This window comes from Ursus arctos, unplaced genomic scaffold (assembly GCF_023065955.2).
Source record: "Ursus arctos isolate Adak ecotype North America unplaced genomic scaffold, UrsArc2.0 scaffold_11, whole genome shotgun sequence".
In the NCBI taxonomy this organism is placed as follows: Eukaryota; Metazoa; Chordata; class Mammalia; order Carnivora; family Ursidae; genus Ursus; species Ursus arctos.
The window spans coordinates 41716980-41728947 of NW_026622775.1; the positions used below are offsets into that span (position 1 = coordinate 41716980).

General features: G+C 44.1%; 1 protein-coding gene across 4 annotated transcripts in view; it reads left to right on the top strand.

The window, feature by feature from the left end:
• Positions 1–11968, top strand: part of TMEM131L (transmembrane 131 like) — a 154798-nt gene that overhangs the window by 57962 nt on the left and 84868 nt on the right. The window lies entirely within an intron of this gene.

Below are 11968 nucleotides of genomic sequence, written 5' to 3' on the forward strand. Positions count from 1 at the left end.
GCTGGGGCTGCTTTCCTCTTGTTCTGGGAGTCTCTTCTGGAGGCCCAGTTGAGAGACTGCTCCCTTGAACCTTTCAGCAAGCTCATAAGCATCTAACTCCCTATCTGAAAATCCTTCTGTGCTTAAAATAGCTAGCTTGTTTCCTGCAACCTCACTCTCACTGAGACCAGAGAATTTTCTGATGAGAATGAATGAGCGGCATTGAAAACAGACGTTTCTCTGGAAGAACCCCAAAATGAGTAGCAGAGAGATGGGTAAATGGATCTGTGGTTCCGAAATGCCCATACTACTTCTGCTTTCCTAAGGGGTGCAAGGGGAGCGGAATTGCCTAAGGGAGCTGTTCTCACAATGCAGATTTCCAGGCTCTATCCCTAGAGATTCTGATTCAGGAACAGGTGATGGAGTCCTGAAGTCTCTATTTTTAGAAAGCTGTTCCTAGTTAGCTCTGAGGGATGGATAAATCAGATACCAGTGGACTAATTTCTTCCTCTATGAGTTGTACTCATGGCGATCCTATTTTTTTTTTTTTGAAGACTTATTTATTTATTTGAGAGAGAGCAGACTTGCGTGTGCGCACCATGTGCTAGTAGGGAGGGCAGAGGGAGAGAGAATCTTCAAGCCGACACTCTGCTGAGTTCGGACACTGAAGCGGGGCTGATCTCACCACCCTGAGATCATAACCTAAACTGAAACCAAGAGTCAGAGGCTCAGGTGCCCCCATGTGATCCTTTTTTTTTTTTTTTTTTTAATATTTTATTTATTTGAGAGCACGAGTGAAAGCACAAGGGGGGCAGGTAGGGAGGCAGAGGTAGAATCAGGCTCCCCGCTGAGCAAGAAGCCCGATGTGGGGCTCGATCCCAGGACCCTGGGATCATGACCTGAGCTGAAGGCAGACGCTTTACTGACTGAGCCACCCAGGCGCCCCCCCATGATGATGATCCTTTTTAAAAAGGAGGAAATGTTTAGGAGCTACACGTTTTTAAAGATTCTGCTGCCGAAGATTAACCTTTTCTCAAATTTAATGGGATGAATTCTGTGACGACTGCCAGAATGTGGTAGTATTTCTAGAGTGGAGTGTACAGGATTTCCTTCTTTTGTTATTACTAGAGGCAAGAAATATATTTCTGAAGTGTTACTGAATATAGGATAAAAATTGAGTTGTTTCTAAGGAGAGTTAACAATGTAACTGTGTACATACAGTATTTTATTGTACTAATATGGCATTTTACAGTATAATACCTCCATTTCATTGTATAAAATACTGCTAGTGTATTTTCTTATCTCTGTTTATAGTTAAAGGAAAATCACAATGGAAGCTATTTAAAATACGGAAATGCCTCCTCAGAAGAGAGGTCAAGGGATTATTTGGAGAACTGGCAAATTCAGAATAATTTAGTAGTTTTGGAGTTCATTGAGCTCTGGAGGCCAGGTGGTTTAAGGATCAGGGCTCACATGTCCATGTAGATTAATATGGGGCTGGAGATAGCAGGGGGGAGAGGACATTTCTTGGTGTAAATACGCGTTCTGCTCTTATTCAATTTCTTCACCCCTGCACCCTACCCTCCCTGCACCCTCTCCCCCCCAAAAAAAGAAAAGAAAAACACCAGTCCTGATTTCTGCCCTTCTCAGTCATCCTCTCATGCTGGCTTTTTGAAGGTACACGCTAACAGATGAAGAAGGAAGTCACCGTTATTCTGTGGTGTAATAGTGCCTCCTTGATTGAAATTGATTAGCCCTAGATGATTGGAGTCCTCCTAGCTGCGGGGGTTATATGTCCAATGGGCCTCCGCTGACTGGCAAGACTGCGTTTCCTCTGCAGCTGCGAGGCTGCTCGAAATTAGGCAGAATGATTTTGCACTTGGATAATAGGCAGGAATTAACTGCAGCTCACCCAGTGCTGCATCATGATGGGAAGTGTGGCCGGCGCTAATCAAATGTATCTGCATATGGCATTTTCATTATGTATAAGAGGCATCTGTGTGCACAGAAAGGAAACGAGCTCATAGGGCTTGTCTGGGTGTATGTTTGCGAAGATGCATCTGCAGAAGTGGCCTCCTCGTTCCCTTGCTACCCTGAATCCTGACAGAATGATTGACTTAGGAGGCTGGCACTGCATGGTTGCTCTAGGTTCTTAAAAAAAACCGGCTTGATTGAGACAGAATTCGTATACCGTACGATTCACCCCTTTAAGCACACAATTCACGATTTTTTAGTTTATCTGTGGGATTGTGCAGCCATTACCACAATCTAATTTTAGAACATTTCTGTCCCTCTTAAAAGAAGCTATTGGTTCTTTTGTAAAGAAAACGTAGTTTGCACTTTTTAAGAGACACTTTTTTCCGTTTTTGGTTTTGTTTTTTCCAGTGGGGATGCAGATGATCTTAGGCCCTCTGCAGAATCATCCGATTTCTCAGAAAGCATGTGTTTTTATATATAGTCATAAAATATATTTTAACGTTCCAAAGGTTACTTGCTTTGCTGACTTTTGGACCCAACCTCATGAATGTATTTTAGTTACTGGGTTTATCTAACTCTTAACTGGGACCTTTTCAGCCTCAGTTGACAGACTCCAATAATTTGGTTAAGCATTAAAGGGACTTTGTTAGTTCTTATAACCCGGAAGAAGGAGGGTTGTTGGCTTCAAGGAGTAAGAGAATGGCTGGGGTACACATGGGTTCCCTACTGGTGCTGACCCAGGGCTGAAGCTGAGGGTCTGGTGCTGGGGCTCACCTCAGCTTGCCTTGGTTTTTGTGTAACTCGTGTTTATAAATATGGTAGATTTCAATTTCTTCATTCTGGGATTACGAATCCACTCATTTAAGCAGTGGGACAAAACAGCCATCTCAGGCATGTTGTAGTAACTAGTGATGCTGGTTCAGATGGTTCCTCCAAGATTTGAACCAGGCCCAGGCCCTGGATGCTGCCTTCTGAAAGATTCTCCCCAGCCAAGGGTTAACAAAGTGGGTCTCTTATGATACTAGCTTGACCCTTCCAAGATGTTCAGTGCCTGATCCACTGCCTTATTTTCCTCAATAGGTTCAATATCCTCTCTGTTGTTTTTTTTAATTTCTTAGTTGTCTTTTTTTTTCTTATGATTTTATTTATTTGAGAGAGAGACAGAGCGTGAGTGTGCAAGAGCACAAACGGGGAGGGGCAGAGCTCGGAGAGGGAGAAGCAGGCTCCCCGCTGAGCAGAGAACCTGATGTGGGGCTCCATCCCAGGGCCCTGGGATCATGACCTGAACCCAAGGCAGATGCTTAATGACTGAGCCACCCAGGTGCCCATTAAATTTCTTAGTTGCCTTGACATTTAGTCACTCTAATTTGTATACCCTTGACATGACTAGGCATGACTTCTATATATTTTTATATAAAAAATATAACTTACCTGACATTGGTCTTTAAGACCTTCCTTTCTTTCTTTCTTTCTTTCTTTCTTTCTTTCTTTCTTTCTTTCTTTCTTTCTTCCCCTTAAAATGAGACTCGGTAAAGGTTTAAATTGAAATTTGGAAAACTTTTTTTTTATGATCCTGTGGTTCTGCTGTGTTATGGTGAGGCTGACTTTATACTGGATAATTAAAAAGATATTGAGGCCTGAACTGTGATTTTATAAATCCCTGGCATCCACTGAAAAGGTTTTCTTTTGCTTAACAAATCCTATTCAGCAACTGTTCTTTAAATACTTGGGGCACGTTGGCACACAAGACAGACCAAAATCCCTGTCCTGGTGGAACTTGCCGTCAAATCGGTTATGGGAATGAGACAGCAAACCTAAAGGCAATAAACAGCTGAAACTGAGGGATGTTTGAATACGGTCTGTGGTGTGGAGGAAGTTGGGCAAGGGCAAGGGAAGAGGAGGATTGTGGGCGGGGTGGGGGCAGTCATTAGGGTGTGGAGGCTTTTCAAAGGGAGAGATTTTACACAGATTTGGAGGAGGTAAGGGGATTGGCCCTGAAGCTGTGTGAGAGAGGAACGTTCTGACAGACCAGTACAGAGGTGGGAACTTAGGCCTGGAGTGTTCACAGAGCAGACCACGTACCAAGGAGGGGACGGGGAATCGAAGGCAGTGAGGTCACTGGGGAGAGCTTGGCACAGAGTTCACGGGAGACCTTTGAAGTGGGCAGTCTTTGTGGGGGTTCTGAGCAGAGCACAGTGACATGATCTGAGTTAGACTTACAAAGGCTGGTGTCGAGCCTCAACTGCAGGGACAGATGAGGTCCTCAGACCATCAGGGAGGTGGTGAAGACGGAGAGGTTCTGGACATGCTTTGAAAGCAGAGCTCACGAGATTTCTAACAGATTGATGTGGGGTGTAAGGCGGAGAACAGTCTGGGATGATTCCAAGGTTATTGCTTGAATTACCGAGCTGAGATGGCTATTGATGGAGCGAGTTGGGGTAAGGAGTTTTGTTTTAGACTTTTTTTTTTTTAAGATATATATATATTTTAAGATATATATATATTATATATATTTATATATATTATATATATTTATATATTATATATATTTATATATTATATATATTTATATATATTATATATATTTATATATTATATATATTTATATATATTATATATATATTTATATATATATTCGTATACCGTACGAATATATTTTATATATATATATATATTTTTTAATCCATTTGATAGAGCACAAGGACGGGGAGAGGGAGAAGCACACTCCTCTCTGAGCAGGGAGCATGATATGGGGCTCGATCCTAGGACCCTGGGATCATGACCTGAGCCAAAGGCAGACACTTAACCGACTGAGCCACCGAGGTGCCCAGACTTTTTTTTTAGAGGTCTTGTAGACATCCAGTTGACCTGGGGGTGGGCAGCCAGAGGGCTGGGACTAGGGAGAGGGCTGGGCCAGAGGTGATGTTTGGAGCCTGAGATTGTACCAGATCAGCCAATGAGGGTGTGTAGGAGGGAGAGAGAAGGTCATCAGCCTGGGGGGGGGGGTCTCTGTCTTGAACAAGTGGTGGAGGAAGAGGAACCCTGAGGGACTGAAAAGTATAACTAGTGACTTAGGGAAGTAGAGCAAAGTGACAACCAGGTTTTCTGGAATTGAAACTTCTGTTAGCTTTTAAACGTGGAAATGGGTTCTTTGAATTGATAAAAAGAAATGATTACAAGTGATGTTTAAAAAGAACGTGGCTTCCTATTGCTCTTGAGTTTTCTAAAAGCACATAACTGAAAATTTTTAATGTTCTCGGAGACACTGAGCTGCTTCATGGTTTTGGAGAGTCAGGGGAGAGGCAGATGTTCCCGACACCCCCCCCACCCCCCCCACCCCCGTCCTGATGTTGCCGTTAACTTTGGTATTGCCTTCTCCTGTTCCTCTGTGCATTCTGTAGTTGTAATCATCGTGCACGGGACATTTTGTTCCTTTTTATTTACTTGTCGGCAGCATTTTTTTCATGGTGCTAGGATTACCTTTGAAACAGTTTTTGTTAACGAGCTCCACTTCTTTGGGGATGAGCGTGCCTTGACAAAAGGGAGGAGTGGGTAAAACAACATCACCACCAGCTGATCTTTGCTTCCCCCTGCCCCCCTTCTCTGCCTGGCCCTGGAGTCTGCGCTGGAGTCATCCTGGGCTTTGTCTAGGGATGGAGAATGCTGGAAGCAGAGGGGGAGATGGCAGAGACGGGGCCCAGGCTGCAAGGCTGGAGCCCTTCTGACCAGTGGGAGGGTAACAGGCCAGCAGGGCCAGACAAAGGGAGGGAGGGAGGGCCTGCGAAGAAGGGCCTCTCCCCTGGGCTTGAATGACCACGGGGCTACTCTTTCTTCCGAGACATCTTCGGCAATAACGCTTCAGTGCCTCAGGGGGTTGAAAGAAAAATTACAATTTAAAAGGAAAACCCTTCATGCACTATTTGCATATGAGTGGCGCCTGTATAATTAAGAACAATTAAATTCCATGGGCTGAATTGCAAGGGAGGTTCCAGCTACTTGCGGGCTGTTCCAGGAGAGCGCAGCCTGGAGCTGTCAGCTCACTCGAATTAAGTTGGAGGCTTTCTGCCTGCCCGCCTCCCCCAGCTTCCTCCTCCCACCATAAATTAATTCTAAGACAGACACTTTTTAGCCTTGTCCTGATTTGTTTCTGTGGAGTCTATGGAAATCAGAATATCAGTCTTTACTGTTTTGCTTTTCTGCCGACCTTGGAACTGACACTTTGCTGTTCACTGGGCAAACACTCTGCCTGGTGCTTTGCAAGCTCTTTACATATAAATTTCATTTAATCCTCACAGTGGACCTACCTACCTACCTACCTACCTTAATTTTAATACTGGAAACTGAGAATCTGGTCCCAAGAACAGTAGATGATCTCTTATACTCATCTTTCTAGTTAATTCTGCTCCTGTGGGTTGGTTTTTGATTGAGATCCAGTCACCTGTAGGCCTTGGGAATGGAGCAAACTTCTTTCATTGCTAAAACCTTCCTGTCCCTTGGATTCCTTCCTCCTAAGATGGAGTAGGAAACAGGACACCACTATCCCCGTTCTTCCTCTTCTGGTTTTTGCAAGAGCTCCTCAGTTTGTCAGTGTTGGAGGACTTTGCCACAGGAAGGTCGTTGCTTTTCAGTCTGGGGTTCCTCTCATCCATTCCTGGGGGGAGGCTGTGCATATCAATAATTGAGTGTGTTTCAAGCAGTCTTTGAAAAGTAGAATAATTTTTATTCCTTGCCTTCAGGGCAATGTAAGTGGTGTTGGGCTCTTACTGGTAAGACCCCTTGGAGGACTTAGTCCTACCTAGGTCAAGTGGGGACATCACCTGTGTGTTCCTTCTAGTACCTCTTACATTTCTGGTGTAGGCACATCAGTATGGAACACCCTCCTACCCTGGGTTCCCTGAAGTGTCTCACAGGGGTCCTTGCAGGGCCCTGCATGGGATTGTCCCTTCATGTGTGGTTAGGAGAAGAACGATAGGTTCTTACTAGAAGGTAGTGTCTGTGTGCCCAGTCCTAAAAGCAGTTCATACACAAGCATTTCTCAGTTTACAGCAGCTTGTGAACAAAGCCACTTAGGCTACTACCACAGTCAATGGCTTTTCCTAGTGAAAGGCAGCCAGGAACTATCCTTTCTTTACTTAGAATTTTCTTTGCTTTGCCATTCGGTTTGGGTTACTTTTATTGCTTAACCATGTAGCCTTCTGATTTATTAGGAAGCTGTGGTTCTGGACCACATGAAAGGGGGACGGCACTGGGAGCCCATCTTCCCCAGGACCAGCAGAGGCTGGAAGGATGGGGAAGTTAACAGTATGAGTTCAGTTCAGCATGGCCCCTGCAGTTTCTGGTGTTAGAGAAGGGTGAGAAGCTGTTTCAGTTAGAATTAAGGTTTCAGGTAACAGAATTACAAGATACCAGTGGTTTAAAACAAGGTAGATCCAAAATCTATGAAGAACTTACCAAACTCAACCCCCAGAAAACAAATAATCCAGTCAAAGAATGGACAGAAGACAATGAACAGACATTTTTCCAAAGAAGACATACAAATAGCCAACTGGCACATGAAAAAAATGCTCAATATCACTAGCCATCATAGAAATACAAATCCAAACCACGATGAGATACCACCTCCCACCAGTCAGAATGGCTGAAATTAACAACTCAGGAAGCAGACGTTGGCAAAGATGTGGAGAAAGGGGAAGCCTCTTACACTATTGGTGGGAATGCAAGCTGGTGCAGCCACTCTGGAAAACAGTATGGGGTTCCTCAAGAGGTTGAAAATAGAGCTACCCTACGATCCAGCAATTACACTACTAGGTATTTATCCAAAGGATACAAACATAGTGATGCGAGGGGATACCTGCACCCCAATATTTATAGCAGCAATGTCCACAATAGCCAAACTATGAAAAGAGCCTAGATGTCCATTGACAGATGAATGGATAGAGATGATGTGAGATACGTACGTACATACCCACATACATACACACAATGGAATATTACTTAGCCATCGAAAAGAATGAAATCTTGCCATTTGCAATGACATGGACAGAACTAGAGGATATTATGCTAAGCGAAATAAATCAGAGAAAGACAAATAACCGTATGATTTTATTCATGTGTAGAATTTAAGAAACAAAACAGATAAACATAGGGAAGGAAAGGAAAAATAAAATAAGATAAAAACAGGGAGGCAAACCATAGAGACTCTTAACTCCAGGAAATAAACTGAGGGTTGCTGGAGGGGAGGTGGGTTTGGGATGGGGTAACTGGGTGATGGGTATGAAGGAGGAGGGCACTTGATGTAATGAGCACTGGGTGTTCTTTGCAACTGATGAATCACAAACTCTACCTCTGAAACTAATAATATACAATATATTAATTAATTGATTTTATATAAATTTTTAAAAATAAAGCAAAAAACAAAAAAAAAACCCCAAACTAGATAGCTTTCTCTCTCCCCTGTGAGTCTGGACTCACGCAGCCTCTGGCTCCAGGACGTCTTCAGGGACCCCTGTTCCCTCCAGATCACCCCATTGCCTTCCCTAGGGTCCTGGGCCTGGTACTCAGGATGCAGAGTGGAGACGCTTGTGTCCATGGCAGCAGGTAGGACAAGGAATGAAGGAGAGGGCCAGAGGATTCCGGGAAGCCGCTACACAATACTCCAGCTTACCTCCCATTTGCTGGAACTTGGTCCCATAGCCGTACCCAGCTGCAAGGGAGCCCGGGAAAGGTGCCCGGCAAAAAATTATAGGAGAGAGGGAGAGAGGGATAGTAAGGGCTAAAGAACAATCCCTGTCACACAGAACCCTGGGAAAGAAACCATGAAACCTTTACCATTATTTCTCAAGGGAAGATTGTTTTTAACATAACACATTTTTAAGCCTTCCCCCTCACCCACCTCAATCCCGAGGGAAAAAAAATAACCCAACCCCTCTGATTTGTATTAAGGAGTACTTGTCTTTCTGGGAACATTCTAGTCTAGTTTCTCCAGTGTCAGTATTACTTGGGTTTCACATGAGAAAAATCAGCTTTTAAGCTGTTCTGACAGTGGGATTCTATACAAGCAGCGAGCTTGGCAGTAATAAGTTAGGCTCTGGGGGCAAGTGTGTGGTGGGTCCAGTGTGTTTAGTGGACTCTTGACAGGCCAGTTAAAAGAGCTACATTAAAAAAAAAAAATTCAGAGGTTAGTTTGGTTTTTTGTTTCGTTTTTAAAGAAGACTTGACCTTGTTGAATAGTGACATGTTGTCCAGGTATTCTGAGAAGCAGGAAAGCCCGGACACACAGGTTAGTACTGTACCGGACTGACAATCGCCGAGCTCTTCCCAGTAAGCTGCCGCTGCAAACCCTTCGCTTGCTCCGGCCGAGAAGGCTGCACGGCTGGCTGCTCAAGGAACGCTTAAAAAGCGTAGACATTTTTCAGTAGAGTTTTCCAGCTGCATTGCTAATAGTCTTTGTGATTGCCTCAAGATGATTTTGATATATTGCTCACATTGCGGTTTAAAAAAAACAGCACCTGGCTGGCTCAGTTGGTAGAGCACCTGACTCTTGATCTCGGGGTCATGAGTTTGAGACCCATGTTGGGTGTAGAGATCACTTAAATAAATTAAACTTAAGTTGTTTTTTTTTTTAAATCGGTTCATTGTGTTTGAATTAAGGTGTTGTTCTGGAATGTGAAGTGATTGAGGATTATTCTTTCATCCTATGAAGAAACTAAGAAATTACCTTGCCTATGTCAGTTTTTACCTTCTTTGCCTTTCTGTGGTCCGTGTGCCTTCATTTCTGTTTCTCCCCTTGCCTGGAATTCCTCCTCCATTTCACCTGAAGACAGCACATCCAGCCTTCCAAGCCCTATTCTACGCCATCTCTTCCAGAACATTTTCCCTAACCTGCTCCACACCATTGTTTCCCTCTCATGGACTGTCCTCCCCCCCTTGTATTATATGCAAGACCGGAAGCCTTTGATTCATCTCTGGAGGCTTGGGTCAATCTGCTTTGGCTGTTATAATATCTTTTTTTTTTTTTTTAAGATTTTATTTATTTTCACGAGAGAGAGAAAGAGAGAGCACAAGCAGGGGAGTGGTAGGCAGAAGGAGAGGGAGAAGCAGACTCCCCGCTGAGCAGGGAGCCCGATGTGGGACTCCATACCAGGACCCCAGGACCACAACCTGAGCTGAAGGTAGACGTTCAACCAACTGAGCCACCCAGGCACCCGGGTATTGTAATATCTTAATGCAGGGGAACTGAAGAAATTAATGGCAGTGTGAGTTGGCATTGCTGCTTTTATAATGTGAATAAGTATAGCTACCCAGTTGCTGAAAGGATTATAGATGAGCTTTAAAAAATAGCTGGTTCACGTTCAGAGAACTAGTATCTAAAGTTATATGGACACTTCGAGAGCTCAAAGTTGGTTTTCTAGAAATAGCCACAGTATTGCAGAAACTCGCATTTGTTTACCTGTGATTGACAAGGAGGTCCTTCGTCCCGTCTCCGCAGTCCCTTAGTGTTCCCGTGACTTTCCGCCTTGGCTTCCACTTCGGATGTATAGCATCTGGCCAACTCTGTTGCCGCTTGGAGACTGAATTACCTTTTCATCCTAACTTGTTGTCCTAGACCTGAAAGGTAGAGCAAGATGCATTTTGTATTCTGCAGATTTACAAATCACGTTTAATTATTTTAACATATAGTAGAATCTAGGAAAAGATGTTTATAAACCATAGATGAGCCATACATTGCTCTAAGGCGTAAGTTGAAACAGGAGTTAGGAAACATGGGCTTAATTACCGGCCTTTTCTTTCACTTATTTATTTATGTATTTATTTTGTCTTTTCTTTTCTAAGTTTTTGCAAATTTAATCACTTAGCTAAAGGAGTTCTTTACAGCATAAGGACTGTGATGTAAATGTAATAATATATTTTAAAACTCTTTGAAATGCAAACGTCGTGCTCTTTGAGGGTTCCCAGACCCAATTCCAATGTGTGTGGGTGTTCCCCCACACACAACTTCAAGGAATTCTAGGACACCAGCAGGATGTCCACTTAATTCTGTGCTACCTACTCAGAGATCACACAGTTTAAGAGGTCAGACCTACAAGACAGCCCTCTCCACTGGCCCCCCACTTCAGATGTGGGTCACAAGCCCCAGACTGTTATCTGTGCTTCTGACTGACAGGTACAGATTGGCGGTTCCAACGACCTTCTCCTTAGGTTCAATTAATTTGCTAGAGCGCTGTCAGAAATCAGGGAAACACTTAGGTTCACCAGTATATTAAAGGATATGATAAAGGATACGAATCAACAGCCAAATGAAGAGATGCATAGGGTGAAGTCTGGGGAGAGGGCTTCCATGCCCTTTCCAGACCCGCCACTCTTTCTGCCTCCCTACCAGTTCACCAGTGCCGGAGCCCTAGGAACTAGTCTCTGGGTTTTTGTGGAGGCTTTCTTACATAGTAAGGATAGACTAAGTCATTGGCCATTGGCTGAATCAACTCCAGCCCCGCCCCTCTCCCCTCCCAGAGGAGGTTGGGGGTGGTGACTGAAAGTTCCAAGTCTCTAATCACAAGGTTGGTTCCCCTGGCAACCAGCACCCCTCCCACCTCTGTTGGGATCCAGCATTCATTAACATAACAGAAGACTCCTTTATCACCCTTAACACTTGGGAAATTCCAAGAGTTTTGGGAGCTGTGAGCCATGAACTGTGGACAAAGACCAAATATATATGAGAAATAAATACTGACAAACCACAATATTGCAAATGCCTTTTGAATTAAGGTCCTGTTAGTGCCGCCAGAAGGAGGGGACAGATTGGTGTGAATGTGTCAGGTCCCATCAAGGCCTTCAGCATCTTTTGCATGGGGAGTTAGGAAGAGGACAGGAGTCAGAATCTCAGCAAGTCTCCCGGCTGGGCAGGTATGCCATCACTCACCAAGACGGGCATACCCTAGCCCTGTATCCTCTGAGGATAAATTCCAAGAGCCCCAGCGGATGCCTGAAACCGCAGATGGTACTGAGCCCTATCTAC